The sequence below is a fragment of the Rattus norvegicus genome, chromosome 14 (assembly GCF_036323735.1).
Source record: "Rattus norvegicus strain BN/NHsdMcwi chromosome 14, GRCr8, whole genome shotgun sequence".
NCBI classification, from domain to species: Eukaryota; Metazoa; Chordata; class Mammalia; order Rodentia; family Muridae; genus Rattus; species Rattus norvegicus.
Window position 1 is genome coordinate 90,804,961 of NC_086032.1, and position 12,416 is coordinate 90,817,376.

General features: G+C 47.1%; 1 protein-coding gene across 8 annotated transcripts in view; it reads right to left on the reverse strand.

Annotated features, from left to right (window-relative positions):
• The window catches only part of Grb10 (growth factor receptor bound protein 10), a 107,747-nt gene extending 96,308 nt beyond the window's left edge, over nucleotides 1-11,439 (reverse strand). For 2 of the 8 annotated variants that reach the window (NM_001401403.1, NM_001401404.1), the window contains exon 1: nucleotides 11,222-11,427. The gene's annotated coding sequence lies outside the window, so the exon portion shown is untranslated. Of the gene's footprint in view, nucleotides 1-929; nucleotides 1,022-3,268; nucleotides 3,291-11,221 lie in introns of those variants that run through there. The other 6 variants (XM_063273491.1, XM_063273489.1, XM_063273488.1 and 3 more) reach the window with 5 other exon arrangements.
• Between the last annotated feature and the right edge of the window lie 977 nt (nucleotides 11,440-12,416).

A 12,416-nucleotide genomic window follows, 5' to 3' on the forward strand; every position in this document is an offset into this window, starting at 1 on the left:
CAGCGCCTGCAGCTCTCATGACGCCAAAAGTCCACCATGTCCACTGGTTAAACCACACACGGAGCTCAGAAATGGGTGGTGAATTACACCAGAAACACCATTTATTTTTTTGACCTGCGAGAGAAGGGGAGCTCTGACTGACCATGACCAGAGAACCTCAGCATCCAGAATCATTTTCATCTCAAACCCTTTCCCAAAATGTCAAAGCAGGCATATCAGAAAGGAGAGAAAGCCAACAAACACCCACTATTCTATCGGTGAGAAAGTATGGTCCCATATATAGAAAAAGCTAACAAAATAATACTCTATAGCAAGCATCTGCTAAGCACTAGCTCTGTCTCTCTCACATACACACACAAACACACACACACACACCACACTCACACACAGACAGACAGACAGACACACAGCTGCAACAAAGGAAGCAACATATAAAAGGATAGGACATGCTTATGTTTTTACTCTCTCTCTCTCTCTCTCACACACACACACACACACACACACACACAGAGCTTACTGGTATCCTTGGGAGGCTGGTTCTAGAACCCTACAGGTATCAAAATATATAGATGCTCGAGTCTCCTCTATAAGTTTTTTTTTTTTACATACAGCCTATGAGCATCTTCCCCGTGTACTTTTAAATTATCCTTAGATTATCTGACACACTATAAATCCTTGTAAATACATGCTATAGTATATTACTTTTGTATAACGACATGAAAAACTCTAAGCATGGCCAACAGAAAAGCAATTTTTCTGAATATTTTTCACTCAGTGTTAATTAAATTAGTAGATGTGGAACCCACAAATACAGAGCACGGAGCACGCGTGCACTCACACACATATATGCACACACACACACACACACACATTTACAATAAAGAAAGTAAAAAGAAGGTTTGGAAAGATTATTTCTGACTCTTACCTACCAAGGTACAGAGCAGTAGCCGTGGAGTGGATTTTACACTCTCCTCTGACAGACCGAAACTGTAGGTGGCGATAAAAACAGTAGCAGCCACCAGTAGATCTCAGATTTGGAAGCTGAGGTAGACTACGCAATATTCACATCTGCAAGGGGAGGGGGGAGCTTTGAAATCCCAATCTAGGCGCTTTCCGAGGCCAAGCAGAAACGTTGCAATAAGGCAAGTAGGCTGGACATCACTCAGGTTCCTAAGTACTACGGGGGGAAAAAAAAGATGGGGAAACAGAAGACGCTCCCTAGGGAACAGAGGCTTCAAGGTGGTCCTGCTATATAGAATTCTTTTAACTGTGAAGTCAACCCAACAAAAGCAGGTTTGAGGCAGTTCTGAGAGTGGCCACCAGCAGTGCTAAGCCCAAATCAAAGACAGCAAGCCCTGGTCTGAAAACGTAACTTAGACTAGAGATGCTAGTCTTTAGTGGGGATGCTGAGCAAAGCAAACACCACCAGGGACAGAATGACAGACAGAAGAAGTCAATCTTAAATTTCAAAAGGGAAAAGAACACACTTCAGCTCATGGCTAAGCTTAAAGCGCAGTCCGAAGAGAGGAAACCCAGGTTCCTGGGGTATGTTCGGTTTGGACAGTCAACACATATGGGCATCCTTGGACCCCTCTGCTTGGCTGCTAAAAGTTGGGGTAGGTAGGGTAGAGGAAGTCCTTTGCCTGATCTGGACACCTGCTCTGTACCTTCCTGGCCTAGAAGTACAGGCCATATAGGACAAAGAGTCCAGTCCTCACTCTTCTCTATTAATAAAAAACAAACAGACAAAAAAATCCCCCAAAAATGCAAAGGGGGAACAGTCTAATGATGACTCGGGGAATCCAGGGGAGCCGGGCCACCTGTGCCTTCTAACATTCTAGACACCTGCTTTTGTTCAGTGGTAACATCAGAGCAAGTGGAGAAGGGGTAACTGACTTATCAAATGCTTAAGAGCTGAAATCTAACTGGAAATCAGAGATGAAATTTGATAAACTCAGTGGAAGTCCAGGAAAAAAAAATCTCAGAGGTGAGAGACATTACTCCTGAAAAACACAGACAAGGCCGAATCCAAAGCAAGAAGCAGCACTGGAGGTCTGAAGGGGTAGTTAGACTTTAGGCATCTCACCCCTTCCTCAACAGACTTTTCCAGAAGCAGTGGGACAAAACCAACAAATCTTTGGTCTCAGACTAGAAACAATGAGTCTGGTGAAAGTTCCCAGGCCCCATTCCCCTCAGAGCTATGGAGAACTCTGAAGATACAGGTATCAGGGGGGCCACACATACTGGGACAGAGGCTCAGTTAAAGCCACCAGGCTGTGCTCCACAGCTTACTCAGGCACATGCTTCTGAAGTAGAAGGACAGGGAGGGTCTCAGGGGTCCATACACAGCCTCTAAAATGAGACAGGAGACACTAACAGGGGCAGAAGCCACTCTAGCTTTCCACGAGTTAACTATGGGCATCACCTCCACGGGACCTGTCCACCATTTTGTCTATCCATCACTGACCTAAAACAACTTCTTTAACTACACCCCAGTGACCTACTGCATGCAAGAGAACCACTGCCCTGACGGTAAGAAGTGCAATTAGAGAGACAACCCTGGACTCCAGCTTCCCCAGTTTCACAGTCAGCCCAAGTCAGTTGCTGCCCTCAACTCCATCAGCTCCACAGTGGCTCACTAGGCCCCTCCTTCCTACCTATCTCTAGGCTCACTCCACTTCCCATTAAGTCAGATGCAGAGAAGCTAAATGAAACAAAAACGTAAACAAGAAGAAACTATTCGGGAAAAGTTCCTTAAGTTACTATTTCTAAATGAGATAGCGAGATAGTGCACAACAACCCTAGACTTAAGTTATGCTATGCAAGAAGAATGCTGGCTCTGGGTATACTAAGGGGTTGACACAGGAGAACGAGCCGAAACAAATCTGTCACTCTGCTGTAAGATGTGGCACAGTGGCAGACGCTGGCGAGAGAGGTCATGTAGAAGAGCTGTGCCCACTGCATTCAAGTATATCCTGAACCTAAAATTGCCCAAAACACTACTGCAGAATCCAAGAGGGCTGGGGGCAGAGCTGATGTCCAGCAGATACTAAGCCCTGAACTCAGCTGCCAACATAATAGCAAATAAAAGAAAAAAGAAGTCCTTTAAAGTTAAAATGTGAAGGAAAGCTAATAGAAAGGCTAAGGATAAAATTAAGGACACTATGTAAAACGTAAAGCCCCGTGACAGATATAGAATTGTAAATAAAAACTTTTAATAAGAGATCTGGCTGGGGCCCTAATCTCAATTAGTAGAATACTTACTTACCTTACACCGGTGAAGACTTGGAGTCAACCACCAGAGATCACGTGTAGAAGGCTAAAAAAAACCCAAATAAGTAATACCGCTCTTGGAGAATAAAGAAAAGAAATGAAAAGAATTGATTCAATTGTCTGAGACTTGGGGGAAACATGGCTTCTTGCTTGAAAGAGGCCTCGACTTACCCTGTTGATTCCACCGGGTCACAGGTCCAAAGGAATTCAGCACACAGAATGAGAATCCCTAAAGTTTCCAGACACAACAAGAACGGAGCCAAACCACCACCATCCCCCGAAACAAACACTTTGGTCTTCTTTCATTAAAAAAAAAAAAAAAAAGTAAAAATTAAATGAGCTTCATTCTCAGCTCCTGGCTTCCCTAAATCAGTAGCTGGGTTCGACTCTTTAAGGGAAAACTAACTGAAATCTAGAAATGACCTCAACTAAATAAGGCTAGAATGAGGACATCTCATACCTACAAGGCACCTCTTCTGAGGAAAGCTGACATAGACTGCTCTCCATTAGATTTGATAAACCAAGAAATTAAAAAAAAAAAAAACCTGAGACCCATGCATGAGACAAGGCCATGTTGAGGGTGCTGTAGAAGGGAGACACAGAATTGGCAATGTACAATGTACAGGAAGTCTCCAGTGACTTAGGCATGGTCAAAGGGTACCTAAAAGATTGCTTTCAAACAAAAAACAGCAAAAAACAAAACAAGAAAACTGAGGGATTATTTAATGCATCTGAAGATATGATCTGTGTCTGTTTGGGGGCAGTGACAACAAGGTAAAGACACCGTGTGTGTGTGTGTGTGTGTGTGTGTGTGTGTGTTTGTGTGAGTGAATAAATTAAAAAAAAAGGAAAAAAAAAACCCGAAAAAGATCAAAAAAATCTGTGTCTGTTTGGGGGCAGTGACAACAAGGTAAAGACACCGTGTGTGTGTGTGTGTGTGTGTGTGTGTGTGTGTGTGTGTGTGTGTGAATAAATTTAAAAAAAAGGAAAAAAAAACCCAAAAAAGATCAAAAAAATCTGTGTCTGTTTGGGGGCAGTGACAACAAGGTAAAGACACCGTGTGTATGTGTGTGTGTGTGTGTGTGTGTGTGTGTGTGTGTGTGTGTGTGAATAAATTTTAAAAAAAGGAAAAAAAACCTGAAAAAGATAAAAAAAATCTGTGTCTGTTTGGGGGCAGTGACAACAAGGTAAAGACACCTTGTGTGTGTGTGTGTGTGTGTGTGTGTGTGTGTGTGTGTGTTAATAAATTAAAAAAAAAGGAAAAAAAACCCGAAAAAGATAAAAAAAAAACCTGTGTCTGTTTGGGGGCAGTGACAACAAGGTAAAGACACCTTGTGTGTGTGTGTGTGTGTGTGTGTGTGTGTGTGTGTGTGTGTGTGTTAATAAATTAAAAAAAAAGGAAAAAAAACCCCAAAAAAGATCAAAAAAAAAAATCTGTGTCTGTTTGGAGGCAGTGACAACAATGTAAGAACACCTGGGTGTGGGGGGAAAATAAATTTAAAAAAAAAGGAAAAAAGACCCCCCCCAAAATCTGTGTCTGTTTGGAGGCAGTGACAACAATGTAAGAACACCTGGGTGGGGGGGAAATAAATTTTAAAAAAAGGAAAAAAAGAACCCGCCCCCAAAAAATCTGTCTCTGTTTGGGGGCAGTGACAACAACATAAAGACACCTTGAGGGGGGAATAAATTAAAAAAAAAGAAAAAAACAACCCCCCCCAAAAAAACCAAAAAAAAATCTGTGTCTGTTTGGAGGCAGTGACAACAATGTAAAAATACCTGGGGGGGGAATAAATTTAAAAAAGGGACCCCTCCCAAAAAACCTAAAAACAAAAAAACCCAAGATCCTACAGCAAAAAGTAAAATGTCTATGAGTTTAGGACAAAGTTCCCACCATAGACTACAGTGCCAGAGATGTGAGTGGTACTTATGGGACTGTCCCCACTGTGTACATGCCTTATCTGGCCAAAAGAAACAAAGTACTCAGGACAGAACCAAGCAAAGTGTTCACCTTCTACAGTAAAAGGAACCGTAAAAGCCTCAGCTCCAGGGGGTCAGACAGGAGATGGGGGCGGGGGGGGGACTGCAAGGGATGGCTATGTATTAACCTCTGTTTATGAAGGTAAATGTGGGGGACTGCAGTTAAGTCTAGCTTTTTTTTTAAAAAGCAATTTAACTTTGTTCAAAACACTAATGGCTTATCTATCATTCTGATTAAAAAAAAAAAAAACAGTCCCAAAACAACAACAAAAACCCTACCTTCTCTGATCTGATAACTGAGGAACTGAGCCTGTGTCCCTCCACACAGTAACCCAGAGAGCCAGGGGACAGTGCCCCAACCTGTGTGTGCTTGCAACCCTGCAGGCTACAAGTTAGAGAGAAGGGCCAGGCACAACCTGATATCTAGGGGTGATCCCACAAGGAAGGGAGGCACTCCTTTTATCACCTCCTCCCTCCTCCTGTGCTTAGTTACCACAATGAGGAGGTGCACCCCAGGCAGGCACAGCAGCGCACAGTGTTCCCACCTCTCTAGGAACATCCTGGAGTGGTTTCTGTAAGATCCACACGATTTTCATCGAAAGAGAGCAAGCAGCTCCCTAGAACTGGCAACCAGTAGGCTCTCAGGGAAAAGTACACTGCAGCCTGTGCTGGCCCAATAGAGGCCAAGGTGGAAAGATGGGCTCTACAGGCTTTGGGTGAAGCCGGGCCATAGAGACACTCGGAAGACTCCCAACTCACCTGGCTCTACCTCCTACCCAATATCCCAACAGAAAGACCTTCTTGGTAGCAGTCTTCCTAAGCTGGCCCCAGATTCAGCGCAGGACATTGTCCTCAAGTAGCTCTACTCATAGTAGCTTTTGGTTATTACGAGCTTCATGGAGCAGAGATTCTTAAATCTATTGCTAAAAGTTTTAAATCTGGTAGGCAGGGGATTATTTATTTATTTGTTTGTGGACTTTAGATCATTTATACATTGCTGAGCAGTGAGATATGTCAGGGATGAGACCCAAGTCTACACACACAATGCATCTGTCTATCATACACCACATACATAACAGTCTGAAGGTAATCTTATACAACACTTAGTAACGTCATGCCTAAAATAAGCTTCACAGGGTAGGAATGACTGTCCCTTTGTTACAGCATTAAGTTGTCGCTCAAAAAAACATTCTGATTTGTGACTTTTGACTTTTAGATTTATAGATAAATAGCATTACACATAAAGGCTTTTATATCGAAGAGCATCTCAGTTATAAACTTACCATGAACTCCCAAGGACGATACCTTAAGATATTAAGGTCTCAGGCTATAGCTCCATGATGAACTCCCATCACTTTGAGAGACAGGGAAAAATAAGCAAGCCAAAGTCCCCATAAATCTCAAAAAGTGAAGGCAGTAGGTGGTTAAGTCATCTTTCAGTTCATGGCCTCCTATAGGATGGGGGGTGGGGGTGGAGGTGGGGGAGAGGAGGTAGGAAGGACCTGCAAGTATCCAGCATGGTTTTCCTATTGTCAGAAGCTTACACAGAGCCACCATGCTTGACCACACAGGGCCAGCCAGCCACACTCTTCTCTGCAGCTCAACCTGCTCTGGAGGTGCAAGCGAGAATCCCAGGCCCCCGACTTAGCATTGGCTGTGGTGACAATGATGATGGCAGACCAACAGGGCTTTCTGTGCTGTGTGCTTTAGGAATGCCTTGTTAATGGCAGTTACGCAGGCCTAATTACTTGGCTCTAAACCCCGCAAGGAAGTCAGTGAGGGGTGGGGCTGCCCACCAGCACGGCCCTGGAATGGGGCTGCAGCCACTCCTCAGGGGACGTGGTCAGCATGTCCAGGATAAGTGTACGTGCGTACTTCATTCCTGGCTGGGATAAAAGCCTCTATGGTGTCCAGACACAAATCTTTATATAGAGTCTGAAGACAAATGTCACAGACTTCCTATGCCTGCAAACCAGAGACTCCTTTATATATATACCAACTTTCTGCCCATTTGAGCTTATACCTTGTGAGTTTACGCTACCCCACAAACTTCCATTCTACAAAGGCGGGGGTGGGAGGGGGCTGGTTAACTTGTTCAGATTCAGAAATGTAGTGACTTGTAGAACCAAGAGACACAAAGGAATTGCTGGTCAAGCAAATCACAGAGGAAGTGCCACAGTGAGAAAGGTGACTCCTCTAAGCACATATTCCTATTGCCCCAGTATATGTGAGCAACAAGAAATCCTGTTTGGCCGGGCTCAGATCAAGTAACAAGCAACTCTAATTTAGGATCTGAACAATCAAGAAAAAAAAAAAAACCTTTCCAAAATCAAATGGGAAGTAAATGTCTAAAATTAAAGAATACTCTAGCATAGGGGGATAAAAAAGAAAACCTTCTATTATCCACCTCCAGAGCAGAAAGCAGAGGCACCCACCTCCCCCCCCCTCAGATGTTTTTTTGATAACTCTAGAAACTGGTTTTGTGGTTGATATCTCAAAGGACAAGCATGGCACTTTCACAAATGAGCTTTCAATCTGCCTTTTCATTAGTGTACAAACCCTGAAGAATATATCCCAAGTCCCAAAGCACCTATTTGCCAGCTCTCCAAGGTAATTTGACTGCCTCAAAATTCCCCCAGAATCTTCCCTATTTCTGGATTGGATTTTATAAGAAAACAATGACTGCGCTATCAAACTCTGCAGGATGCAGCCAAAACAGTGCTCATAGGGAAACACCTAGCTTTAAATCCCTGTATTAAAAAAAAAAAAAGAGGTTTAAAAATCTGTGCTCTGAGATTTTTATCTAATAAATTCTTAAGAAATTAAAAAAAAAATCCTACAGCTTTAGGATGAAACTGAAGGCACAGCAGACGTCTTTGTTGAAGCGAAGTTCAGTTTCTGAACACTGTAAAGTCTGCGACTTTGATGGAACATCAAAATCAAAAAGCCAAAAGAAGAGAAAAATAAACTTTACAAGGAAGTAAAAAAAAAAAATAAAATGGTGGGTAAAAACCCAAAAAGGAGGAGGAGAGAACCTAAAGGAAAAAAAAAGAGAGAAAAAAAAAAGAAAAAAATGCCCCCCCCAATCAAAAACAGCTTCACTAACGGAAAAGATTTAAATTTGAGCATGTGACCAACCCCCTAAATAAAAAGCAAATAATATTTTCTCATTCCAAAGCCCTATACTGCTGTGGGTTTTTGTGAGGGGAATTTCTCCAGGGAGGAGGACTTGGAGCTGGAGTTAAAGCCAAGGCCTCATCATGGCTCTACACTGAGCTGCTTCGTCTGCCCTCCATGTTGTTTTAACGGGCTGAGAAACAGACACTGGATTCTGCACAGGCTTCCCTCCTATTAAGTGCCAACACTGAAATGTCCGGCGGGGAGCACTGAGTCTCCACGGATGGACAACTGCCCCCAGCGCACAGTTGCAAATAGACACGACGGTCCTGTAGTTTCTTACACGTGGAACAAACTTTCAAGCAAATAGGTTCTCTAAATCACACCATCTATAAAATACCAGTTTAAAAAGAAAGATAGGCCAAGCAAAAATCTGTACAGCTCTAAAATGAGCTAAGGGCACATGGATGGCTTGGTTCAACCAAAGTTTGGCTTCGAAACACTGTAAAGCCTGTGACCCAGCGGGTTCAGCCACATCCTAAATTTTGAGCTGGATCTTTGGTTCTGATTTTGTCCTTCTTGCCCAGTGGAGGCTAACTGGACAGACACAGCTGCTCTGGCTTCCAACCATAGCAGTAACCACCACCCAAAGTCCTAGACAATTAGCCACCAAAAAATCTGCCCTGCTTTCTGGTTCCCTAGTCCGCCTACAAAATCCACTTTGACCAACCCAACACTGGTTCAAAAGCAACATAGGCCAAGTAGTGTGTAATAAGTGATTTAGGTGCCACGAAGCGTTTTAACTTTAATCATAATGAACAAAAATATCATATCAAACTCATGGCTTGATGAATATTGAAGTTTCTTCTCAAAGTAAATGAGTATGTAAGTTAAAAAAAAAGAAGAAAAAGAAAAAAGAAAAAAGAAAAACCTCAGTGATAATTGCTTGGTCTACGTGGCATTAATCTGGAAGGCTGGAAGCAACTGGTCTAAGAAACCAGGCCCCGTCCTCCATTTGCTCTGCTGTGTGTTGAGCAGGGTGTCCCTCCTCTACACCATTTCTTCTAGAAGTGGACATGCTTTTGCAGACGGTAAAAAGCTCAGGAGGTCTCCCCAGAGCTTTGTCCTTTGTTAGCTGGTGCGGCCTGAGGCATACCAGTTAACCTCCTGAGCCTTGGTTTCCAGACCTGTAAAATGGGGACCGTGGGGGCCACGAAGCGCATAAAAAGCAACAGGGCTTTTGAAAGCGCCTTGTAAACTGCGAAATGCTACCTCAGTATCAGTGGCTACACTTCTCAGTTACTGCAACGCCTGCTGGGCTGCAACTCCGTCTGTCCTCAAATTCCCTCCCTGTAATGTGGGGACTGGCCTCTTTCAAATGTTCCCAGTAAAACTCAAAAAAAAAAAAAAAAGTATGTTCAGTAATCCTAAAGTTTTGATTTTTTTTAAAGACAAAAATTTGGTAGGCGAGACTCATTCCTGGGAGCACATTTGATCGCAGCACTCTTGGTGAAATAGTTCTAAGACGCCTCATCCATCGCCTTACACAATTCCCTCAGCTGCAGAAATCCAGAACTCGAGGTCCACTTCTGTAAAATAGGAACCTCACTAAAGTGTAAGCCTTAGTCTGTTCTCGAGGGGGTGAGGTGGGGGGGGCGATGTTAACGACTGGAGTTCTGGTAAAGGAGAGCGAAACGTTAAACTGAGCACCATTTCTGAAACTCAGGGGCTCCAAATGGCTGAATCAGCAATTTCTGAAACAAAGTCTTCTGGGCCTGGCCTTTTAAACAGCCGCAAAGGGAAAGTTGTGCAATAACACATATTTACTCACTAATGCTACTTGTTTTGGACTTTTTCTTTGCATCTCTTGAATGAAACAGTTACAAGAAAAGAGTTTTTTCAAAAACATCCCAAAGACCCGGGGCCTTGTAAAAATCACCTGTGGCGCTCCTACTTTTTTGGTTAAAGCAAATGAAAAGAAGTTCGCGGGGTTTCTTCCAATGCCAAGAGAAGGCAAATACAATTTTTTTAAAAAGTGAATACCCTAATTTCCATAACGCACATGCCGCAGGCCCTCGCCAGGCAGGCGTTTGGAGAGGCAATCAGCAAAGGCGGAGAGTTGCATCAGAAATTTCCTTCTGCAAACGGTACCGCTCTTATCACGTTTCCACCGCTGGCGGGCTGCTTTTTCGCGAGCCCTCAAACTTGGTGTTAGGCCCCAGCGACGGGTAGCGGGGCCACTAACAGACCCGAAGAAAGAAAGGGGTGGGGGTTGGGGCACGAGGGGGGGGGGTAGGGACAGATCCTCGGACCGCGGCCCGGGCCGCGCTCGCTTGGGACTTGGGAGTGTCTGGCACCGCTGCCCGGCCCGCCTGGCGCGCGCGCCGAGGCCGGGGGCGCAGCGGGAGTACCCGCCGCTCCGGTGATCCCCGGGCGCCCACCCTCCAGGGCGGTGGCCCCCGAAAGCGCGGCCTTGACCGCGGCCCCCGCCCGAGCCCCCCGAGCCGTCGCCGTCGGACAAGACGGCTCAAGAATGTCCCTCTCGGGGCCCCGAGCCTCCCCCCGGGGGCCAGAGCGCAGTGGAGAGCGTCGCGGGGCGCCGCAGCCGCGCGCCCGCCGTCCCGTCCCGCCATCCCGCGCCGTCCCGCCGCGGGCCGGGGGCGCCGCAGCCCCTCAGTCCCTTAGCCCCCCGAGGCGACGCCCTTCCGCCCGCCGCGCCTCGCGGGGCCCCGCGTCCCGTTCGCGGGCGGCCCCGAGCGCAGACAATGACGGCGCGGGGAGCCGCCCGGCCGCCGGGCCCCGCGAGGCGCGGACCACAAAAGTAACTTGCCGCCGCTCCCCGCCCAACTCCTACCTGGCGTGCAGCTCCTCGTCGCCTCCGCGTGGCCGCTGGCCACACGTTGCACGAGTCCCTGCGAAAAAGCCGAAGGCAAAGACGGACACTGGACGGTCCCAGTCGCCGTGCGTGAGACGGTGCGCGGAAACTTCGTGCTCCCGTGGGTCTCGGAACGCGAATCCCGCCCGCCACTGGTCGCAGCGCCCTTCTCTTCCTGCCGCCTCCCCGCACCCCACCCCCTCGATGGGCTTTAAACTCTCCGGGCCCCGCCCGCCCTCCCCGCCTCCGCCACCGCCTCCGCCTCCTCCTCCCCCGGCCGCTTTTCCTGCTCCTCCTCCCGCCGCCGCCCGGACCGCTCGGCGGCCGCCAGCGCGGGAGGAGCCGCGGCCTGGGCGCAGGGCGTGGCGCGGGGGGCGCGGGCTCAGCGGCCGCGGGGTTGGCGTGGCACGATGCTCTCCCGCCCAGGCCGGCGCGCGCCCACCATGCTCGCAGCTTGCGGGACCCCCGGCGCCACGCCACCGCCCCGGTGCGCGGCCGCGCCGGCGAAGACCGACCGGACCTGTCCCGAAGGGCCATTCGGAAGGGAATTGTTCGAAACTCAGAAAGTACTCCCCAACCGCACAGTTCAAATTCTTCCTGGGCTGCGGCCGCCCGACACCGTCGTGGGCAGCCCCGGGCCCGGACAAGGAAACTCGGGCTTGCTCACGGCGGGTCGGTCCGAGCCTCACCTTTCTCAGCCTCAGTTTCGCCAGCTGCGTGTGAGTAGCCGAAGGAGGGAAGCCTGAGAGGCCCTTCATTGTTTCTTGAGGCAGCCTAGCAAGCCTCGTGTCCTTTACCTCTGAAGTGGGGCCCTCCTGAAAGTAAAGCCCAGACGGGCCGTGCCCGGTTTCTAAAGTGACCCACGAAAAGGCAACAGGGCTTATGTGATCGGCCCCTTCGAAATAATTCTTAATGTCTATATTGTGTCGCTTTTCTAGCACAGATAGGATACCAATAATTACACCTTTTTCTTGAGTTTCGGCTTGGTAAAAGCAGCCCCAACCGTAAATCACCGTAGTCGAGAAGACACGTGGTGTGAAACATTCGTGAGTTCTCCTACTTCTCCCTCACTCAAACTTCTGAGGTTGTTTCTAGAGCAACTGTAGAGAAGTAGAGAGACTGAGTCTCTTAAGAAGTAACTTCTAGAAGGTTGAGAAGCTGGGAGGGAGCTCAG